At 43.2% G+C, this 12,539-nt stretch overlaps 1 protein-coding gene across 2 annotated transcripts in view; it reads right to left on the reverse strand.

Moving 5' to 3' along the window:
• Positions 1 to 12,539, reverse strand: part of LOC126295442 (uncharacterized) — an 82,503-nt gene that overhangs the window by 31,040 nt on the left and 38,924 nt on the right. The gene's annotated exons all lie outside the window — the stretch shown is intronic.

Genomic DNA, 12,539 nt, shown 5'->3' on the forward strand with positions numbered 1-12,539 from the left:
AGCGGAAGCAAAAGCCGGCCAGTCAGCCCTGTTGAGAGCCCAGCGGGGCAGGCGCCCAGAAGAATGACACTGGGGCAGTGACAAATAGATGGGAAAATGGTCACTACCACACAGGTCAGGATGCACTCTCCAGTGGAGGGATGGGGCAAGTCTGGGGCTGCAAATAGAGAGATCGATGGCTGAGAACGAGCCATGGGCCACACTGAAATGCGTGGGAGCACCGGTGTTCAAGAGGCTAAGGTCGAGCTGAGCCAACACATGCTCCACGGCACGACCGCGGTCATCAGAGACAGTCCCACCCCATAGAGGGTTGTGGGCATTGAAATCGCTCAGAAGCAGCAATGGCGAGCTACAGACAGAGTGGTGAACAAAGAGGCAAACTCCACCTGAAGCTCATTGACAGTCTTATAGTATCCCCGATAACCGCGAAGGGCAGGGGTCCGCATTGCTGGAAACCAAGTTTCCTGAAGAGCAATGCAGAGAACAGGGGAAACACTCAGAAGCATCCGGAGCTCAGGCAGGTGGCGGAAATAACCGCCGCAGTTCCACTGGAGAATGGAAGCAGGAAGGGACTGGGAGGGCGTGAAGGCGACTAAGAGGCAGACGGCGCCGCAGAGTCAACGGCCGCCACTGGGCGAGAGGCAGCTGTGTCCATAGGAGAGGCCCCCAAGGGTTCCGTGAGGGCGAGATCCGCGGCAGAGGCGAAGATCTCCACCTCATCCCCAGAGCCAGAACTATGTACAGCAGGCGGTACTGAAACCGCCGGAGCGTCCTTCTTCTTGGACACGTTCCGTTCCTTCTTCTCGTGTCTGTCCTTTGGCTTAGAGGGCTGGGAGAGTTTCTCTGAAGGAGCGTCGGAGGCCGACGACGACGCAGAAGCCCTACGACCAGCAGGTGGCGGAACCTTCAGCCACTGGCTGACATCCGCCGGGGTAGGAGAAGAAACGGAAGAAGGGAGGGCCCCGAGGGACCCCTTCCGCGAGAGAGGAACTGGCAGAGACGACGCCGGCGCAGACGACGCCGGCAGAGAAGGGGGAGGGGGAGGGGGAGGGATTGAGCCCCCTGGTTTTGGAGCAGATGTCACTCCTGAAGCATGTGCGGGGGGAGTGACAGAACTGCTAAGGGGGCAACAGAGGAAGGCTTGCCCCCAGATACGAGGGGGGCAGACAGAGATGTACGGGCCCGAGGGCCCACTGAAGATGGCACAGATGAGGCGACAACTGCCGCCCGCGAGGGCGACGATAACGTGGCTGCAGCATAGGATGTTCGAAGTGGGACAGGATACAACCTTTTGAATTTAAGTTTTGCCTCGCAATAAGTAAGCCGGTCCAGGGTCTTAAATTCCATTACCTTCCGCTCCTTATGAAGAACTGGGCAGTCCGGCGAGCATGGAGAGTGGTGTTCCCCACAGTTGACACAGACAGGCGGAGGCGGACATGGAGAATCAGGATGAGAGGGGCGTCCACAATCTCGACATGTGGCGCTGGATGGGCAACGGGAGGACATATGCCCAAACTTCCAGCACAGGAAGCACCGCATCGGGGGAGGGACGTATGGCTTGACGTCACAACGGTAAACCATTACCTTGACCTTCTCAGGCAATACAGCACCTTCGAAGGCCAAGATAAAGGCACCGGTGGCCACCATGTTAGTCTTGGGTCCTCTGTGTACACGACGGACAAAATGCACACCACGTCGTTCCAAGTCAGCTCTCAGCTCGTCGTCGGACTGTAACAAGAGGTCGCGATGGTAAATAATCCCCTGGACCATATTTAAGCTACTGTGGGGACTGACGGTAACAGGGACGTCTCCCAGCTTATCACACAAGAGCAACGCCCGTGACTGGGCTGGGGAAGACGTCTTGAGGAGGATGGACCCATTCCCCATTTTAGACAACCACGCCACTTCCCCAAACTTATCCTCCAGGTGTTCCACAAAAAACAGAGGCTTAATCATAAGGAAGGAGTCACCATCAGTCCTGCTGCAGACAAGGTATTGTGGTACATAAGGCTCCAGCTTGGCACTAGATCTGCGTCCCTCCCACGGCGCAGCCAATGAGGGGAACGACTGAGCGTCATAGTGTGCAGCATCAAATTCAATTCTGCCTCGCTTAGAGACGCTGGTGGCAGTGCGACCACCAGCTTGGTGAGATTTATTGCGCTTCATTGCGCCACATCCGCCCAGATGCCACCTACTCCGAACAAGGGCTCTCCCCAAGGGCGCCACCCAGCCAAAGCAACGGGTACCTGGCCGATATCCCATTGCCCGGAGTCTCCGTGCCCCAGACAAGATGGGCACATACTCCTTGGCATGCATGGGGAGGAAACAGCTCTGGCATCTGTAGTGTGATCCCTGCGTGGTCAAGGGGCTACCACCAAGAGGGTACATGACGACCCCACCACAACGGACTGGCTACCGTGCTGGATTTTACGTGTTGAAAGGGTCCACGGTTGTCGTGGGCGCTAAGAAGGGGATTGCGCACAAGACGAGGAGGCAACCCAGAAGACACGGGGTGTAAATCCTGCCACACGACAATAGATAGCATGCAAGATGGTGGTGCACGATGGACCAATAGAAAAACACCACGTAAGGTGTCCTTCCCCAAATGGCACGCACTAACAACGGAAATTTTGAAAATTGCAGGTCAAACCCAAGAGGGGACCATCACATAAGGCCAAAACGTTTGAGACTCCTTTTAGTCACATCTTACGACAGGCAGGAATACCGCGAGGAAGTATTGAATAGGATTGGGGAGAAGAGAAATTTGTGGCACAACTTGACTAGAAGAAGGGATCGGTTGGTAGGACATGTTCTGAGGCATCAAGGGATCACAAATTTGGCATTGGAGGGCAGCGTGGACGGTAAAAATTGTAGAGGGAGACCAAGAGATGAATACACTAAGCAGATTCAGAAGGATGTAGGTTGCAGTAGGTGCTGGGAGATGAAGGAGCTTTCACAGGATAGATTAGCATGGAGAGCTGCATCAAACCCATCTCAGGACTGAAAACCACAACAACAACAACAATATGTATGTTTATTTTACCATTGTTTAATTAAACTAACAAGGGGACCCTCCATACTGTAAATCATGGATTTTGATGCGCTTCAAATTTGTTGTAGAGGTACTTACCCTGAGTACCTGGCTATCCGGTTTTTTAGTGACGGGCCTTGGTTTTTGATAAAATAGATTTTGAAGCTCACTGCGTGCTTTGAATACCCGTAACATTACATATGTTCTGAGCAAGTTAGCGTAGCGCAGCGGTAAAGGTGCACGGCCACTGCGCTGGAGGTGTCGTGTACGAATCCTGCTCGTGTAACCCCCCCCCCCCCCCCCCTTCCAAAATCGAGCGAATTTTTCAATTTTATTTCAAAGATTATGAACAAACGGTGTAAGGTGTGCGAAATTATAAAGATATATTCAGTTATTAATATTTTCTTTCATACAATATTACAAAATCTGTCCACATTGCTTGATGTGCCAGAACAATATTGTGGGTGATACTTATCATAGAAGCTACCGGAGCAAAAATTTTCACAGCACAACGTGTAGTTTATGAAAGCAATTGTCTTGCAGGTTTCCTCCTGAGCAATACCGGGAAACACAATTCTTTTGCTTTTAAAAAGATTTCTCTTTCATCCGCTAATTTCGATGCTAACTGTGCGTATCTAATCATGCTTTCAAAATTAGGTGCACTGAATTGATGGTAAGATTAGCGAATGTAATTTTATCGAATCTTACCTAGAACTGATCTCTCTTATTGTCTTTCATCAAGTTGGGAGCATTCTGAATAATTCCAGTAAAAATAAACATCGCAGGACTGCCAATAAGGAGTGCACTTTGGTGGAACCACTTTTAGGGTGCAGGTGCTTGCTTTCCTTTCATCACTGAATAGATGATCATATAAAGTTGAATTGGTTTGCCCTCCCCATGAACTGATAACGTACAAAACTTTTTTCTGTCCCACGTACGGAAGAATTACAGAACGCAAAAATTCTTCATACACCAGTCTCATGAACTCACCGGGTTTTGTGCAGGACACAACTACATTTCTGTATTTCCCAGTTAATTCATCTACTCGTTTTTGGATGTTAGGACCAAATTTTCTGGACGGTTCTTGCATACATAAACATATGGGAGCAGGATTCAAACACGGTACCTCCGGCGTGTCAGCCGTGAACCTTTATCGCTGCACTACACTGACTTGCTCAGAATACATCTAATGTTACAGGTGTACAAAGCACGCAATAATGAACTTCAAAATCGATTTTCTCAAAAACCAAGGCCCGTTGCTAAGGCCAGGTACTCGGGGTAAATGTCTCTACAACATATTTGAAGCATACCAAAATACATGATTTACAGTATGCAGGGTTGAACTGTGATTCTGGTTGTGCGTGTTTGTCTCAGTAATATGAAAACAAGTATTCTTTACATGTGTACAAAATATGCTGCACACCTGCCTGTGCTATAAAAAAAAACATCACGCTCAGTGAAGGGTTAAATATTCACAAATGTCAAATGCTGCACTCCACAAAATGAAAAAAGCACAGTATCCTATGATTACATCAACAAATCACAATTGGAACTGGGCGAGTCTTGCAGATCTAGATCTTCAACTAGATTTACACAGATACTCCACAGGTGTGTGGCAGAGGCTACCCCTGTACTACTAGTAGTTAGTTCCACTCACAAACAGAATGAGGGAGAAATGACTGTCTATATGCCTCCGAGCGAACCTTAATTTCTGGTATCTTATCTTTGTGGTCCTTACGCACAACGTATGTTGGCGGCAGCAGAGTCGTTTGGCAGTCAGCTTCAAATGCCAGATGCCTCAATATTCTCAATAGTGTTCTTCGAAAAGAATTTTGTCTTCCCTCCAGGGATTCCCATTTGAATTCTCAACGCAACACCACAGCACTTACGTGTCGTTCGAATCTGCCGGTAAGAAACCTAGCAGCCCGAGTGTAACAATTTGAAGGGATACAAAATGGAATGATTGCATAGGCCCACTCGTGCGTGAGGCAGATGGCAGAATGGTCCATCAGTAGGATACTCGGAAGTACTGTCAGTCTACAGAGGTATTTTCTTACAAAACACTCATTCAATTACTAACAAAGAGATAGAGGGGCTGGCCAGTACTTACCTCAGCTCAGTACAGCCGACAGAAACACAAAAAACAACCGAAAATTTAAGTTCCTAGCTTTCGGAATAAATGTTCCTTCATCAGGGAGGAGAGAGGGGAAAGAAAGGGAAGAAGGGAAAGTGGATTTAGTTACTCACAACCCAGGTTATGAAGCAACAGGGGAAGGAAAACAGGGAGGGTAGCAAGGATGGAGGCATGGTTGTCCAAACACTCATTCAACCCATCCTCAAAATATTGCTGAAGTGTGTGGGACCTGTAAGAAATGAGACTAACAGGAATTACTGGACACGTACAAAGAAGAGTAGCACTGTCCTAAGTCTGTTTGGGGTGTGGTAGATTATCATGGAGATGCTGAAAGAACTGAACTGGCATTCTCTTGAACACAGGTGCAAACTGTTCCAAGCGAGCCATCTTTCAAAGTTTTAACATAGGAATCTAGGGATATACTACAGTCCCCTACCTATCGCACCACACGGATTATAAGACAAGACCAGACTAATTACCAAGCACATATAAGCATTTTAAGCAGTCATTCTTCCTGTGCTCCATATGTGAACAGAATGGGAAGAAGCTCTAATGACTGGTATATGGGAAGTGGCCTCTACTATGCACTTCACAGTGGTCCGTTGTTAAGGAGCTTCCCAGCCTTTGGAGCACAAAATTTCACCCCACCCATCATATGCATCTTGCATTGCACACTAGCATCTCCGGTTATACAGACATCGCCACCAGTTTAGTGTACAGCTGACAGCCCTAGTACTCGGCACGCACGACGACCGACTGCAGGGTATGCAAATTTCATGTATTTCTATATTTGGACATTCAAGTTAGGTTAAACTTTTTATTGCTCTGTTCTTTTCATTTCTTAGATGTGCCATTGTAAACAGGGTCCCTAGTTATCTGATGTTCATTCTCGGTTCTGACTAGTTTGTTATTGATAAGTGTTTTAAACATGGCCTACAACAGGGCTTAACAAGTGGCCGGTTTTGAGCGCGAGTACTCGCGTCTGCTCAGGCACGTACTCGTGAGCAGGTGCAAGGTCGCGGAGTAGGGAGGGAGGGGAAATGCGTGTGCACGTTTGAATATTGGGCCGCAGCGTGCCTATTGAATTCGCACCGACTGTGTAACGTTTAAAGTACTGCGATCAGCTCTAACAGTCATTTCGCTGGTTAGGAATCATGTCAAGTCGCCATTGTGTAACCTTAACCGTGCTTTTGCAGTTCAACCCCCATTGGAAGGAATTCTATCTGTTTACAGAAAAAGATGGTGTTGCAAAATGTTTAGTATGTCACAAAACACTGAATTCTTTTAGGAAATTTAATTTGCGGCGACATTATATGTCGTACCACGCGAAAGACTGCGGAAGTGGAAAATGTGATGGACCAGATTGTGCACAGGAAGTTATTAAACTTAAGAGGAAGCTACCCAAAGAAGATCCAGAAGACTAAGAAAAATAAACTGAGGCAGCTCTCAGAGTGAGTTACAAAATTTCTTTGCTTTTAGCAAAATCCCTGCACCCCTTCACTGATGGCGATATAATAAAAGAATGTTTGGTAGTTGCAGCGGAACATTTGTGTCCATCTCAAGTTGAACAGTTTCGGATTGTGCCATTATCTAACATGACCATTATGCGTTGCACACAGGATATGGCAGACGACGTTCAGAGCCAGCTTGCAAATATCTGTAAAGATTTTATGGCGTATTCTCTAGCTCTGGACAAAAGTGTTGATATCTCTGGAACAGCGCAGCTTGCCATATTTATTAGAGGTGTTAATAGAGATCTTCAGGTGAGGTACGAGCTCCTCGATGTAGTAGCCATGAAGAACACTACAACCGGAGGTGATATTTTGAGTAGTGTTGAAGAAAGTGTTGAAAATATAGGATTGTCATGGAATTATTTAGTTTCAGTGTCTACAGACGGTGCACCAGCGATTATAAGGGAAAAAATTAGGTTTCGTTGCTCTGTTGAAGGAGAAAATGCAAAAACTGACCATGCCAAATGAAATAAGGAGCGTTCACTGTGTGATCCACCAGGAAAACTTATGTGCAAAGAGTAGCACTCTAAAAAATGTGTGTTGTTGTTCGTACAACCAATTATATAAAGGAAGCATGGGCTACAACACAGGCAATTTAAAAGCTTTCTTGAGGATGTAGAAAGCCAGTATGGTAGCTTTACAGCGAGGTCCGCTGGCTTAGTCGTGGCGAATTATTAAATCGATTTTTTTGCCTATTAGATGAGATAAATGTGTGCATGGAAATAAATAACATGCGTGTTCCTGAATTGAAAGAGCCTTCATGGAAATGTGATCTCACGTTCTTAGCAGATTTAACTAGGCATCTGAATGCTTTGAACATTTCACTACAAGGCAAAGATCTGCTAATTACTCATTTCATAGATCGAATACGAGCTTTTAAAATGAAATTGACACTTTGGGCGAGTCAACTGGGAACAGGAAATCTAGCTCATTTTCCTAAATTATCATCCACGCAAGATGTTCACAAACACTGTGAACGTTATTCACATAGTTTAGTTGCCCTTAAGGAAGAATTTGATCAAAGCTTTCAAGATCTGACAGCACTAGAGAGTGATTTTGATCTGCTCTCCTCTCCATATTCAGCAAATATTGAAGAGATTCGTCCTGAGCTGCAACTAGAAATTACTGACCTGCAGTGTGACAGAGAACACAGAAACAAATTTCAGAACAAGAAAAGCATTTGGAATTCTACAGACACTTCCCCCAGAATAGATTTCCTCGTTTGCACAGACTGGCGGCTACAATAATATCAATGTTCGGTTCCACGTATGCTTGTGAACAGCTGCTCTCTGCAATGAAATGTAACAAGACGCGCATTGATTGATTGAAATTTGAACTGCACGCTGCGCCTACAATGCACAAGAACAATTACTCCGAACATAGACGCAATTGTAAAGGGCAAAAAGTACAAGATAACCGAGAATCCCACACTTCAGTGACACCTTTTATTTTGTAACAGTTCACAAATTAATATGAATGTAGAGGCATACATAAAATTATGTGGCACGTGTACATTCTCCTTTATTTGTTTCATTTGTTGCAGTAATAATTCGTGAGTGATATCCCTGCAGGTGGCTGCGGATTTACATTAACTGGCGGCAGCTGTTGTGTGCCCCACGTGGCTCTCCCCACTCTCCGCTCTGGTTCGGTGGTGGGGGTAGCATGCTCGCGCTGCTCCGTGCTCGCACCCTGCTGCTCACAGCTTGCTCCGCGAGCACGTATGTTGTGAAGCCCTGGCCTACAACCTTATAAGATTTTTTAATACATTGAGACCTTCATCTGCATTCAGTTTGCACATGGATGCACATGTATACCCCAACAGCTTAATTAACTTCTCACTTCCCAATTTTTAATCTTGCATAACTTTTTCCATCTGGGAATTTTATCTTTGTGGTAATAGGGCTGATTAATGGGTTAAGATTTCCAGATAGATGCTACACTGATAATGTCTTATTTTATGCTTCTTGTATTACATTTTAATCATAATTATTACATTAAATACAGTTCTTTTTGCCACACATGTGGAGTGTGGTAAGAAAGATTGTTTGAATGCCTCCATGTATACAGTAATTATTCTAATCTTATCATCACAATAACTATGTGAACAATACATAGGGGTTGTAGTATATTCCTAGAGTCATCATTTAAAGCCAGTTCTTGAAACTTTGCTAGTAGAATTTTTTGCAATAGTTCATGCCTATCTTCAAGAGACCACCAGCTCAGTTTCTTCAGTCTCTCCCGTGGATCAAACAAACCTGTGACCATTCATGCTGCCCTTCACTGTAGATGTTCAATATCCCAAGTTAGGCCTATTTGGTATGGGCCCCACACACTTGGGCAGTAATCTAGAGTGATTCGTAAGCAATCTTCTTTATAGACTGAATGAATTTCCCAAATATTATACCAGCAATCTGGAGTCTACCACCTGTTTTACCCACAACAGCCTATGTGATTCATTCCCTTTCATATCCTCATAAAGTATTACAACAAGGTGTTTGTATGGTTGGCCAATTCCAACAGTGAGTCACTGATATTATAGTCATAGGATACTACGTATTTTCATTTAGTGAAGTGTGCAATTTTACATTTTTGAACATTTAAAGTGAGTTGTCAATCTCTGCACCACTTTGGAAACTTACCAAGATCTGACTGAATATTTATGCACCTCATTTCAGACAGTAAATCATTATAGAAAACTTCATCACCTGCAAAAAGTCATTGATTACTATTAAAAATATCTGCAGGTCATCAATATATGACATGAGCAGCAAGAGTCCCAAAACACTTTATAACACTCCATCCAAGATAACATGCTGCATCCTACCTGCCAAAAAGTCCTCAATCCAGTCCAAAATTTCACTTGATACCCAATATGATCATACTTTTGATAATACGCATAGATATAGTACTGGGTCAAATGCGTTTTTGATCTCAAGAAATTCTGCATCTTCCTGACTGCCTTGATCCAAGGCTTGCAGTATGTCTTGCGAGAAAAGTACAAGTTGGGTTTCACTTGATTGATGTTTTCAGAATCCTTGCTGGTTGGCATTGAGGAGGTCAAGATAGTTTGATATGTTTGATCACACAATATGTTCTAAGAGTCTACAACAAATTGATGTTAAGGTTATTGGTACATTTGAGTTTCTTGTCTACTGTGGCAAATACACCAACCCTACTGTGGCAAATACACCAACCCCATTTCCCATTTGCCTGTCCTTTTGATGTGCACTTAATTTTTCCCCAAAAATCTCACCATTATCAATTTCAGGCTTCAACCAGCTTTCTGTACCTAGTATTACGTGAGCTTCACGACTTACCTCTTAATGGAGTTGCATTCTGTGACTATGAATATTGATTGCATTTCCATGTGCTAATCTGTGTGACAGTGCTATAAGTAGTTTTATTTAGATTTACTTTTATTGGCTGCTCTTAATCGAATTTTTAAAATATACATATTACAAGGATGCTTTCTTTTCTATGAAGGACCATTTGAAGATACTGCTTTAATAATTGCAACTGCTCATGAATAAATTATCAGTTAACAGTTGTTTGCAGTTTTTTTCAAGTTCAATTTACAATGAATTTTAATGGCTTTGGCTATATTTTTTCTGAAGTTTTATGTAGTTCACAGTGTTTTGCAGAGCATGTATTTAGATGTAGATATTTTTTCATAAGTAATAAATAACATGATAAAGTATAGATATGCTTAAAATGATAGCTATTTAACAATTTTCAATATTTATCATAAAACCAAACAGGGATCCAGATTCGGGCACTTTCCTCTCTGTATGATATAAAACACACACACACACACACACACACACACACACACACACACACACACACACACACACTAAGAAAACTCCCTCCCTATCATCCCAATGTACCAGCCCATTACAGTTCTCATGATCTATCCCCCCCCCCAATCAGTTAACCTTTAGCAAGTCAAATGCAGTGCACAGGCAACTAGATTGTAGCAGTAAGGTAATGTGCAATGAAATGCAAAAATGTCGCATCCAAGTAAATGAAATCTTACAACGTGGACCAACTAACGCTTAGACAAAGGATAACGAACATAAAAAACACACGTACAGCTTAGAAAGAATAAGAGTTATGCTAAATGACAGTTCTGTAATTTCTAACAAAGTAAACATTAAGATATAATGTGATGCCAGTATACACCATGTATCTCATCTAAATATGTATAGTTACAGAATTATTGTTGTTATTTTTTCCATAGACCAGCAATGATGCCTAAAGGCAGCCACACAGATAACTGCAAATGGGCTCTCACAATCGAACACTATGTTCAAGCATACAAAACTATACGTGGGATAATTTCGAGCATTATGATTGTTCAAGCTGCCTGATGCTTGATTGATTTTCATTTGTGCAAGTTCATGCAAGCACAGCAAACTACACATGCTTGAGCATGTGCACTTACAATGTTCAGGATAAATATCAAATTGCTGGTCAAGGTTATTAGAGTACACAAAAACTAGTCTTGTATCGAAAACATTAAACTGAAAACAAAAACATTAAAACAAAAATTAGAATTACAGTAACTAAAGGATTTAGGAAGGAGAAAACTGCCTGCAAAATTAAATGGTGATTATGGTATTGGAATGCAGACTGTTTGGGTCGTTACAAAGAATAAGCAGAAAATACAGGATTTTGTCAGGAAATGAGATTTTAGTTCTGGACCATTTGAACGAGAAAGCAAGAAGAGATCTCCATTTGATAGATTAGGTACTGCTGTTTTGCAATGGTTTAGTCAAAAACTAGCAAGAGATGTCCTACAGACAAAAGTGGTCTGTATTGGAAATAGCTGCTAACCAAAATTTGTCTAAAGAATGCATTTCAATTTTGTGTGCTAATGCTTCTGGGAACCACAAAGTTAAACTACTAGTGTTTGGAAAACACTATAAACCCATGCATTCAAGGATACCATAACTAAGGATCTCCCTCTGCATTATTACAACCAAAAAGAGGAGCATGGAATGATAGTGAAATTTTCAAAAACAGGTTCCACACACATTTTGTACCCCAAGTTTGGTGATTTCGAGAAGAGAAGGGGTTTCCACAGAAGGATGTTCTATTGCTTGATAATGCCCCTTCACATCACAATGAGAGGATTCTCATCTGATGATCGTCTCATCATAACTAAGTTTTTACCTCCTACACACCCAATACACCAATGTGTAACTGCATCAGCAAAATGGCACTACTGGGCTGGTCTATAGTGTTGTGGAGTTAGGTCATTGTGAAAATCACAAAAAAGCGTATACAATGAAAAGTTTCATGAGAAACTTCTATTTCTTCAGATGATGGCTGTATACAAATCACTCCATCAATTTCTGGGATGCCTTATTTTTAGCAATGATAAATGACAATTTTAAAACAAAAGTAACTACGTCTGAAAAGTGAAACCTACAGGTCCTTTATAGTCCTTTACAAAAAGCTACAAAGCAACACTCTTAATGTTTGCAATCGCCATTTTTTTTTTGGGGGGGGGGGGGGGGGGGGCGTATATCTGGTCCAGAGCTATCCAAACAGCCCGCTTTGCTCTGTGCCCAATATTTTTGGAATGCTTTATGTGATGTCTCCTCCAGTTGCTATAAGATTTTCACCCCTAAGATGAACATTATTGTAGGTGTAAAAATTAGTTTCTGTCTTTGGAGATGCTATGCAAACTTATGGTTGTTGCAAATCTGCAGAGTCGCAAAGACGGTTTTTTTAATTATTTTTTTCCCCGGTCCAATTTGGATAACCCCTTTTTAAAGTTCCAATCATTTTTAGATGTTTTGGACTTGGAAGAACTATTATTTACTTCTGTTGTTGTTCACCAGCTGACGTAGGTGGC

This window comes from Schistocerca gregaria, chromosome 11 (genome assembly GCF_023897955.1).
Source record: "Schistocerca gregaria isolate iqSchGreg1 chromosome 11, iqSchGreg1.2, whole genome shotgun sequence".
NCBI classification, from domain to species: Eukaryota; Metazoa; Arthropoda; class Insecta; order Orthoptera; family Acrididae; genus Schistocerca; species Schistocerca gregaria.